We start from the raw sequence: 11,036 nt of genomic DNA, 5'->3' as shown, positions 1-11,036 counted from the left end.
GAATTCCAGCTCTATGTCTCTTCCCATTTGCTGGATACTTTCATCTGGGGCTCCCATTGCCTCAAAAAAAAAAAAAAAAAAAAAAGTCCCAGACAGTGCCCATGGCCTTCCATCTTATCCAGGATCACCAGTCTTCTCGGAAACAGGTGTTGGATACTTGTGCATTTTCTATTGCTGTAACACAATTCTACAGACTGCATATGTTATAGAGAGAAAGGATCTATGTCTGATTCAAGGTCAACTATGAACGAGAGAGGAGGGGTATATGAACGATCCAGACAGGAAGGCTACTTCACTCAGAATCACTCCTTAGAAAACCCCATAACCTACTAATCCAATAAATGTGGAAGTGGATCGGTCCATTCAGGGGGTTAGAGCCCTATTCACCTCTTAAAGATCCCACCTAGCTTTGCCTTTTGCTATCTCACAAGAATTAAATTTAAATCAGTTTCAGAGGAGGCAATAGCATATAAATTCCACCTGTTCTCTTTGCTGATCTGCTGATTTCTGAATCGAAATATCCAATGTTCAATGGTGAACACCCATCTAAATGCCCCAGTGAGGGGCTGGGGTGTGGCTCAGTGGTAGAGCCCCTGCCTAGAATCCCCCAGTGAGGGGCTGGGGTGTGGCTCAGTGGTAGAGCCCCTGCATAGAATCCCAGGCTGACCTCAAACCCACAGAGATCTGCCTGCCTCTTCTAAGTTCTGGGATTAAAGGTGTACACCACCACCCTTAGCTCAATTTTTCCTTTTTCAGAGTTGTGTTTCGATGTGTGCTCCACACCTGTGGGCTGCCTTCCCTCACCTTTAATGTCATTTCCTGTATTTTTAATGATTTTAAAGACAGGGTCTCATTGTGAGCTCAGATTGACCTCAACCTCACGAGAGTCCTCCCATCCTGGCCTCCCAAGTACTGGGAGTGTGCACACACTGCCCAGTGGGAGGAGCTCGTACTTGGAAGTTCAAGGCTTGAGCACTTTCCTCCAAGTTGAGTGATCTGTGTCTTGTTATATACTCTCCACATACCCCAGGGTCCAGAAAGAAGATTGCCCTCCTTCCTCCTGGAGTCTGCCTTTGTGTTTACCTCTTCCTTTAGACATAGTCTGCCTTGTACAAAATGAGTTTGGTATTTGTGGGTATGTTGTGTCTGTTGATTATTATTGTGTGTTATGCATGCATGTTTCTGTGTGAATGTACATGGGTAGGTTTGTGTGGTATGTGTTGTATGTTGCATGTGTGCATATGTATTGTGTATGTGTATTATATGCATGTGTGTGTTTACATGTATGACTGTTGCCTGCAAAATGGCATGTGTATGTATGTTACACATGGTCTGTGTGTGTACATGCTAGCATATGTGTAGTGCAAATGTTGTATGTATTGGGGGTGCGTGTGGAAGTATCTTTGGGTATCTTTGATTGCCCTTCACTTTGTTTTTGATACAGTGTCTCTCGCCGGCTGGCCAGTGAGACCCAGGATTCCATCTTTCCATACTGGAAGGACAAGCCTGCATTGCAGTACCTGACTCTTTGTGTGAGTTCTGGATGATCAGACGCCAGTCCTCAGTTTGTGTTGCAAGCACTTTATCAACAGCCATCTCCTTGGCTCCTTTGGATACAATTTTTATATGTGAGACAGGTGTCAGGATGAATATGCCCCTGTGGATATTCAGTGGCTGCCGGGGCGTTTTTTGAAGAGTAATGCTGTCAATCAAATGGCCATCCATGTACAGATCTGGCCTCTGTTCTGCCCCAAATGGCCCCCTAGTCCCTCTGGGTGCCTATAGCATACATTTCATGACTACAGCTTTTATGTAAGCCCATCTCCAGACTTTATTTCCTCCTTTCAACTTTGTCCTTCACAACTGCAGAGAGCCCCCTCGCTCAGCAAGGCCAGCTTGTCTTTCTATTTATTTATTTGCCACTTTGTTGACGCTTTTAGAATCCAAAATGAAAAATTGCACCAACACCTCCATATAAAGCCAAGGCCCTGCTGATACTCGGTGCTTGAGACGGTGAGAGAGGCTGACGAGCACCCACTCGCACCTCATGGCTCATTTCCATCCCGTCCCCCGTCATCTGCTCGTTCCATATGTATTTATCGAACTCTTGCTGTGTGTCAGGCCCTGTGCAAAGTGTGTGGGAAGGAAAACGGGTGAGCAGAGCACAGACTCGGGTGCAGGCGAGACGGCACTGTCAAAGTGCTGACTTCATCGTCAGGATATCTGGGGCGTGGGGAGCCAGGCAGAGAAACGTGTGCCTGCGATTCCAGTGCTGGGGTCATGGACATAGGTGGATCCCTGGGGCTTGCTGGATGATTGGGCTAGCAAAATTAATGAGCTCAAGGTTCAGAGAGAGACAACTACCTCTTGACACACACACACACACACACACACACACACACACACACACACACACAGAAACAGAGACACATAGAAACAGAGAGAGAGAGACAGACAGACAGACACACAGAAAGATAGAGAAACAGAGATCCTTCAAAGAGAAGACAAAGATGCCATTAGCTACAGACAAACCATTGCATTTCCTATTGTGAAGAGGGTTATGAAAGAGAGAGAAAGCCATGAAAGAGACTATCCAGAGGGTCTTAGTGTGGGCGGTTGGGAAGGCTGAATATGGGAAGGTGTGGGCAGCTCTGAGCAGGAGCTAGAACATTGCAGGGGTCCTGAGGCAGGCCAGTGCCAATCAGCCCTGAAAACAGCAAAGGGGCACATGCCTTAGACACTAACTCACCACCTCCTTCTCCTCTCTTTCATTTCTTTGTCTCTATCTTTCTAGACAGAGTCTCATTATATATCTAAGGGTGACCTGGAACCACTAATCCTCCTGCCTCCACTCTAAGCTCTCCCTGTGCCCAGTGCTATATTACAGATGTGCACCATCCCACCACACTCAAGTGACATTCTTTTAGGCGTAGCTTTGTGTAGAAATGGCTCCTTCAGAGGCTTGCAGCTCCCTGACATGGGGATGGAGTGCCACCATTTTGTTTTTATTTTCTGAATAATTTACGGTGCAGAGGGGGGAATTCGGTAGCATTTGTGGAACGTCCTGTCTCCACTTAATCAGGATTTAGACGTGCTTGTTCATACAGACCACAAGCTCACCTCTGGCTTTTTGAGTAGATGAGTTATTTGCCTTGTTTAAGTGTTGGTAAGAGAAGGAAATCAAATTAATAACCCATGCAAGCATGCCCCAGACCTTCTGGTTTATGTTTAAAGATTTAACATCACCCATTTATTAACTTCTCCATTAATTTATAAGAGCCCCTAGCTCTTAGCTACCTAAAAACCCTTCTTGGAACATCGTAGGATGCAGAGAAATAGGCAAATAATTAGACTGATAATGTCTTCTGACCTTGGGATCAGCGAAAGTAAAGAATTGGATGTTGCGGGCCGTATGCTCAACTTACCGTGGGCAGCCTTGTCATTAACAAGGTCAATAACAGCAAAGTCAGAAATGCTGGACACCAAGAGGACATCACATGATGAATGCCATTTATCATACATGGTGACAGTTTAACACTGGGTACAGTGGCAAGACACAGATCTGCTCTGCTGAGGTGAGTGTAGGCCAGACACACCCATGTCCTCACTACTCTGCCCTTGGTGGTGTGGCATTGGAAAAGCACATTCATAATGGCTTGTCAGATTCTAGGGACACTTGCTACTACCCACCTCATAGGACTGTCCCTCCCTCCCTCTCTTCCTCCTGCCTCACTTTCTCCCTCCCTTCCCCTTCTCTCTCTTCCTCCTACCTTACTTCCTCTCTTCCTCTTTCCTTTTCTCCTTTCTTTGAGACAGACACTTATATACCCAGGGGGTGACCCAGAGCCAGAAATCCTCCTGCCTCTACTGCCCCACTCCCCGAGCCTTGTGCTATGTCACAAGTATGTACCACCCTGGGGTCTTGGAGCTAGTCTGAACTCCCACTCATTTATTTAAAACCTGTCTGCTGGGTAGCTTTTACTTGTATGTGTGCACATGTCCATGTGGGCTTGTGTACATAAGTGTGTGCGTGCAGGCAGAGACCAGAGATCAACACTTGAGTGTTGTCTGTAATTGCTCTCTGTCCCGAGCAACCGTCTCGCCAGCAAGAACGACTCGGCACACGAGTAGGATTCTTCTGCGGTAAAGCTTTAATGCATCTCGAGAGGCAGAGCATAAGCTTGCAACAAGTGAAGACGAAGACCCTGAACTATCTAGCCCGTCTCCTTATATAGGAATCAGTCCTCGCCTTGGACATGGAGCCCCCTGATTGGTTGAAACTCATCAGGCCCTATGACGCCATGGGAGAGGCAGAGCTCAAGGAGTGGAAAGTTACCCAGCGCGTGCGCACACGACTTGTTTACTGCTAACTTCAGCCGGATGTCAGCGCCATCTTGTAATGGAGAATGTGCAGGCAGCGCCCCACAGCTTGGTTTTTGAGACAGAGGTCAGAGCCCACTGACTCACACAGCTGAGCAGCCATGTGCTGGGATCATAAGCACACAGAGACAGCACATAGCTTTCTATGCCTGTGCTTTTTACATGGGTGCTGGGGATCTGAACCCAGGTCCTCATACTGCATTGGCTGGAGTTCTTAGCACCTTTCCTCAGGTCACTGTGGGCTCGTGTTTTCGTTAGGGTTCCATTACTGTGAACAGACACCATGACCACCACAACTCTTACAAAGGCAAACATTTAACTGGGGCCTACAGTTTCAGAGGTTTAGTTCATTATCATCATAGCAGGAAATATGGCAGGATGCAGGCAGACATGGTGCTGGAGGAGGAGCTGAGAGTTCTACATCTTGATTCAAATCAACCAGGAGAGACTGGCATCCTTGGGCAGCTAGGAGGAAGCTCTCTTCTGCAAATGGGTGGAGCCTGAGCATAGGAGGAGACCTTCAAAGCCCACCCCCACAGTGACACACTTTCTCCAACAAGGCCACACCTCCTAACAGTACCACAGCCTATGGGCCAAGCATATTCAAACCACCACAATTCATTTTGGCCACAACTTCCCATTGTGGAGTTTTTCTTTCCAACAGAAACACTATGTGGCCCTTCAAAGTTGTGTTTCTGGGTGCTTCTGGATGTTCTTTGAACTGTTAGCTCAGCAGCTTCCATTTCTTCCTCTAAAACGTCTTAGATAACCCAGGTTTCCTTTGGAAGTTAGGCAGTCTGTGGTTTTCTTTTTAATGAGACATTTGTTGCCTTCAGTTTGGGTGGCTCACTTCAGAGAATGTGTTCTCATGCTGCACAGAACTTCTCTCCGGCTTTGGATGGAAATTCTCTTTAAGTCCATTTCTGTCTGGGAGGTTGGCACAGGTGGAGAAATTCATTTAGGATCAGCCAGAATTCCTCCTCCTCAGCAGCAGCCAAGCACAGGAGACTGTGGTCACCCTGGACTAGATGTCAGCATGATCATGTTCTGTAGAGGTATTCAGTTTAGAGGACAGTGAAAAGACTCTACTCCAAAGACTCCTCTGTTGAGTTGTCATGGAGCACGAGAACAGAGATTCACTGCTTCATTCTCAAAGAACTAAAATTAGAAGTACCATATGTGACCCAGCTGTCCTCCCGGGTAGACAGCTGAGGGACTGTCAGCCAGCCTGCCTCAGGGTTACCAACATCCTGTGTCTATTGCTGCAGTGTTTGCATTTGGTGGAAGCAGCCTTCATGTCTGTCAACAGAATGGTAGAGAAATCATGTGTACACACACACATACACACACACACACACACACACACACAAAGAGTGGTGTTTTCATTAGCAGACTAGAAGAAAAAATTATGTCACTTTCAGTAAAATCACAGATCATTGTGTTAAATGAAATAGGGCAGGCTCAGAGCAGCACAGCATGCTTACTCTCAAGTATGGTATATACATACCTATACATACATATGTTACATGGTAAGTATATGTGCATTTGAGGAGAAAATAGAAGGGCAACTGTGTGGGAAGAGAAAGGTGCTAAAAGGAGGGAGGAGAAGAAGGAGTACACTGGAAAGAAGCAAAATATTTTGTTTTCTCTCATGTGGAGTCTAGACATATATTTTTATATATTTTATGGCTATATGTTATATGGATGTATATTACGTGGATATGCATATTACATGGTGTCCTACTTTGGTCCCTCTGTTGCTGTGATAAAACCCATGACCAAAAGCAACTTGAAGATACCATTTCATCATGGAAAGGAGTCAGGGCAGAAACCAGGAGGTAGGGACTGAGGCAGAAGCCACCAAGGAATGCTTCTTATTGACTTGCTCCTCATGGTTTGCTTGGCTTGCTTTTTTGCATACTCCATGATCTCTTGCCTAGGGATGGAACCACCCACAATGGGCTGGGCTTTCCCACATCACCCATTAATCAAGTAAATGTACCACAGACTTGCTTACTGGCTAATCTGATGGAGATATTTTATCAGTTGAGGGTTGCTCTTCTCAGGAGGCTCTAGTCACAACAAGTTAACAAAACCACACAGGACAATATTGTATTGTTATATAAAAATGTGATGTGGAAGAAGAAAGATGGACTAATATCTCCTGGAACTGTGAGTCAAAATCAGCCTTTTCTTTCTTAACTTGCTGTGGTTAGACATTTTGTCATAGTAATGGGGTTAATAATTAACACAGCTCCCTAAGCCCAGTGTGTATGTGTGTATGTGTGTGTGTTTCAACTCTAATCAAGTGTGATATCAAACCTTATTGAAGAAGATGTTAAACTTTAAAAGACACCAAGTCAAGCATTTAATTTAGCATTTTCCTTATAAATTGTACAAAATTTTCTAGAATTTTCCAACACATTCTCTGAAAAAAGCAGGGAAGCCAAAATAGAATAAGGGCTGGGAGATGCTCAGTCAGTTAAATGATTGTCACACAGGCATGAAGATCTGAGTTTAATTCCCAGAACTGTGCAAAAATCGGTGAGGCTGGAATCCCAGCACTGATGACAAGACAACAGAGGGTCTGTAGGGATCACCAGCCAGTTAGCTTAGCCTCATGGTGAGCTCCAGGCCAATGAGAAATTTGTCTCAAAACCCAAGGGCATGTGTAGTGAGAACCTTGGTTTCTTAAAAAACCCAGTTAGGTGATGTGAATATGCTTTTGTTTGAATCCCAGGTGTGGAGAAGAGGCTGCTTTACAGCAGGTGATTATGATTTGCCTCATGCACTAGCAGGGTGTAATTTTTGTCAGCTGCAGGTAGTTTAATTCTAAGGACCCTGGAGAGGGTATATATGAGAAAGTCCCACGAGGTCCTGAGGAGGCTGCTGTTGTGGGTCCCCGTTGTTGATGTTTGTCAAGTGGTCATGAGCAAAAAGACAGAAGAAGCAGGATATATCCCAATAATAATGAGGATAATATTATCCTGATAATAATTCCAAGTTTCTAATTAGCTGGAAGGAGTCTAAGGAGCTCTATGTCCTATTTCCCCTCTAATCTTTCCCTCTTACCTAGTGTTGGGGAGTTGGAAGGGTGGTAGATATAAGAACCCAATAAAATATCTAACAACAAATATGCCGAAAGTGAGGCTGGAGAGATGACTCAGTGGTTAAGAGCAGATACTGCTCTTCCAGAGGTCCAAAGTTCTGTTCCCAGCAACCGCATCCAGTGACACACAAGTGGCTGTGATTCCAACTCCAGAGACTCTGCCCTCTGCTAGAGGGCAGCACACTGCCACAGACAATACATATGCATTAAAAACAAAGTGGGTCACACCTAGGGCTGACCTCTGACCAGCACAAAGACATGGAGACACGTACATGAACATACACACTCCCCCAGTGCCACAGGTGCACACAGACAGACAACACACAACCCAGTCCTGCCCTCCATGCTGACACAGTGCAGATCTTCTAGAATCTCAAGCTTTATTCTGCCCCTCTTCTCCATCTGCAGTGTCCATTTCTCTACAGCTGGAAATGCCATCCCCTCTCTAGCACCCAGAAGTGGGCTCCCATTTTGCCTTCTCAGCATCTCTGCCCTTTACCTGAATTTGATTTTTCTAAAGCATCAGGTATAGAGAAGGGAAAACTCCAAGTTCAGCAGCCAGGCCAGCTCTGTGCCGGTAGCCTCAGACTCTCACAGCTGTCTCCTCAATTAGGATGTTTTCTGCACCGTTTGTAGGAGATGTAGGTCATAACCTGCCAGGTTTTCTACGCTGGAGAAATCCCACTGATTCTCTTGACATCTCCATGTGAGTGTTAAAAAAAAATCCCATTATAGACATTCAACTTCTGAGAAAATTCTGGAAAAACTGAGCTTGGCCAAAGCCCAACTTGGCATTATAGTTTGACTGTGCAGTGTCCCTCATGGGCCTCCCAGTTGATGGTATTATCCTGGGAGATTATGGAACCTTCTAGAAGTGGAACAGCTAGAGTAGTTAGGCCAATAGAAATGTATCTTTGAAGGTTGTACCCACTTTTAGTTTTGGTGTAGGCTTTTGCTTCCAGGTCAGGGGTCACTGGGGGTGTGGAGACAGGAGGATCGCTCGGCTCAATGAGCAGCCAGCCTCACCTACTTCTCAACTTTAAGACCAGTGAGAGACAACATGGGAAACTGTCTTTCAGTTTCTGTTCACATGTGTATCCATCTCCCACAAAGAGAAATCCATGTCACAGGGAAAGCCCACAAAACAAAGGCTAATTTTCATTTCTTCTTGCTGGAGTATAGTTGAGGAATCCAGAACTTTGTCATGAAGCTGATCTCTCCATGGCTTTGGGATAAACTTCCAATTCTGCTCAATGACTGCTTCTGGCCACTGTGGTTTCTCCAGGAAGGGGTGTCTTTGTGCTTGATCACAGGGAATAATTTGGAAAAAGGACTTGTGTAATCTGTAGCCAACCTCCAAGTCAAATGGAATCCTTGACTATGTCTGTCTTTTCCTGGGCTTCATGGTGGTCTTTCCTTGCTGATCGTCACTCCTGTCAAACAGATCACACACAAAAGTACACCTCCCCTTAGGATCTTCATGCATGGAGTTCTTTCTTCTTTTCTTTACAGTAAGGTAACAACATTAAATAAAATCAATAAGGTAATAAAACACATTCAGGCATTTCCCCTGTTTACCGAGTCTAATGCTAAGAACACATGGCATCCTTCTTGTCTGGGGGTGGGGGTATGTGCAATGAACTTTATTGATGCTATTCAAGAAAGTAGGGCTCTTTAAGGCATTCCCCTCCTTCTGGGGTTCTGAGATGGAAACTGAAGGAGATGCTCTGTGTTGGGGGCTGAGTTGGGACAGAGACTCTTTAGTAGCAGAGGGGCCCTCTTTTTATCTTGTTCTCATGTCCTTGCTGGGGGGTGGGTGGTCCAGGGTTTCTTACTCCTTAGAGGCCATGTAGGCCATGAGGTCCACCACCCTGTTGCTGTAGCCGTATTGTCATACCAGGAAATGAGCTTTACAAAGCTGTCATTGAGCAATGCCAGCCCCAGCATCAAAGGTGGAGGAGTGGGAGTTACTGTTAAAGGTGCAGGAGACAACCTGGTCCTCAGTGTAACTCAGGATGCCTTTTAGTAGGCCTTCGGATGCCTGCTTCACCACCATATTGATGTCATCATCCTTGGCAGCTTTCTCCAGGCAGCATGTCAGATCCACAATGGACACACTGGGGTAGGAACAAGCAAGGCCATGACAGTGAGCTTCCCGTTCAGCTCTGGGATGACCTTGCCCGCAGCCTTGGCAGCACCAGTGGATTCAGGGATGATGTTCTGGGCAGCCTCATGGCCACACCACAACTTTCCAGAGGGGCCACCCACAGTCTTCTGAGTGGCAGTGATGGGATGGACTGTGGTCATGAGTCCTTTCACAATGCCAAACTTGTCAGGGGTGCCAAGCAGTTGGTACAGGATACATTGCTGACAATCTTGAGCAAGTTGTCACACTTCTTGTGGTTCACATGTCACAAACATGGGGGCATTAGCAGAATAATGGAGATGATGACCTCATTGGCCCCACACTTCAAGTGAGCCCCGGGGTCATCATTTGTGGTGAAGACACTGGTAGATCCCGCAGCATACTCAGTGCCAGCATCACCCCATTTGATGTTAGTGGGACCTTACTTCTGGAAGATGGTGATGGCCTTCCTGTTGATAACAAGCTTCCTGTTCTCAGCCTTGACTGTGCTGTTGAACTTGCCGTGGGTAGAGTCATACGGGAACATGTAGACCATGTAGTTGAGGTCAGTAAGGGGTCATCGATGGCAACAGTGTCCACTTGCCAGATGTGCAGGCAGCTAAGCAGATGCCCAACACAGCCAAATCTGTTCACTAATTTTCACCATAGTGTCTCAGGGGTGAGGCTGGCACTTCATGAGATGTGGCTGTCTCTGGATCAGGGAGGACGAGACACAGTCACATGTATCTCAAGTCTTTTCTCACCATGCAGCTGAGGAAAACTGAACTTCTGATCCTCCTGATTCCACCTCCAGAATCTTGAGAATCCAGATGTGCACTACATCTGTCTTATGTGGTGCTGGGAATGAAATCCAGGGTTTTTGCATGCTAGGCAACCAACTGAGTCACCTCCCAGGTCCTCTCAACTACTTTTAGATAGAACTGTGACAGCTTATCAAGAGCTAGAGCCCTGTAACTCTCGTTTCATCTTGCCTAACACGCATTAAGTCCCAGGTTCTACCCTCAGCACTGGATTTTACACGTAGTGATATATGCCTGTAATTCTAACAACTGGGATGTGGAGGCAGGAAGATCAGAAGTTCAAAGTAATCATCGGCTACATAGTGAGCTCAAGGCTCGTTTGGGCTACATGTGACCCCTTTAACAAAAGAAAACAACAATAAAAGAAGCTATAAGAATGCACCCCTGAGAAGAGCCTGTCTGCATTCTCAGTGTGGTTGGTATCTCTAGGCTTAGTCAATTGCCCCCGAGAGATAACTTAACTGTATCGTAACCATGAACATTTTCCTTGTTAAGGGCAGCCATGCCTATAAAGAGCATGTGTCATTGTCTTGGAGGTAGTAACGACCTCTAGCTGTTTCCCATTGACAGTCACCTGTGTGGAAGAGCTTGGGGTAGAAAG

Source organism: Micromys minutus, assembly GCF_963924665.1.
Source record: "Micromys minutus genome assembly, chromosome: 29".
Lineage (NCBI taxonomy): Eukaryota > Metazoa > Chordata > Mammalia > Rodentia > Muridae > Micromys > Micromys minutus.
Note: the sequence above shows the minus strand (reverse complement) of the source record.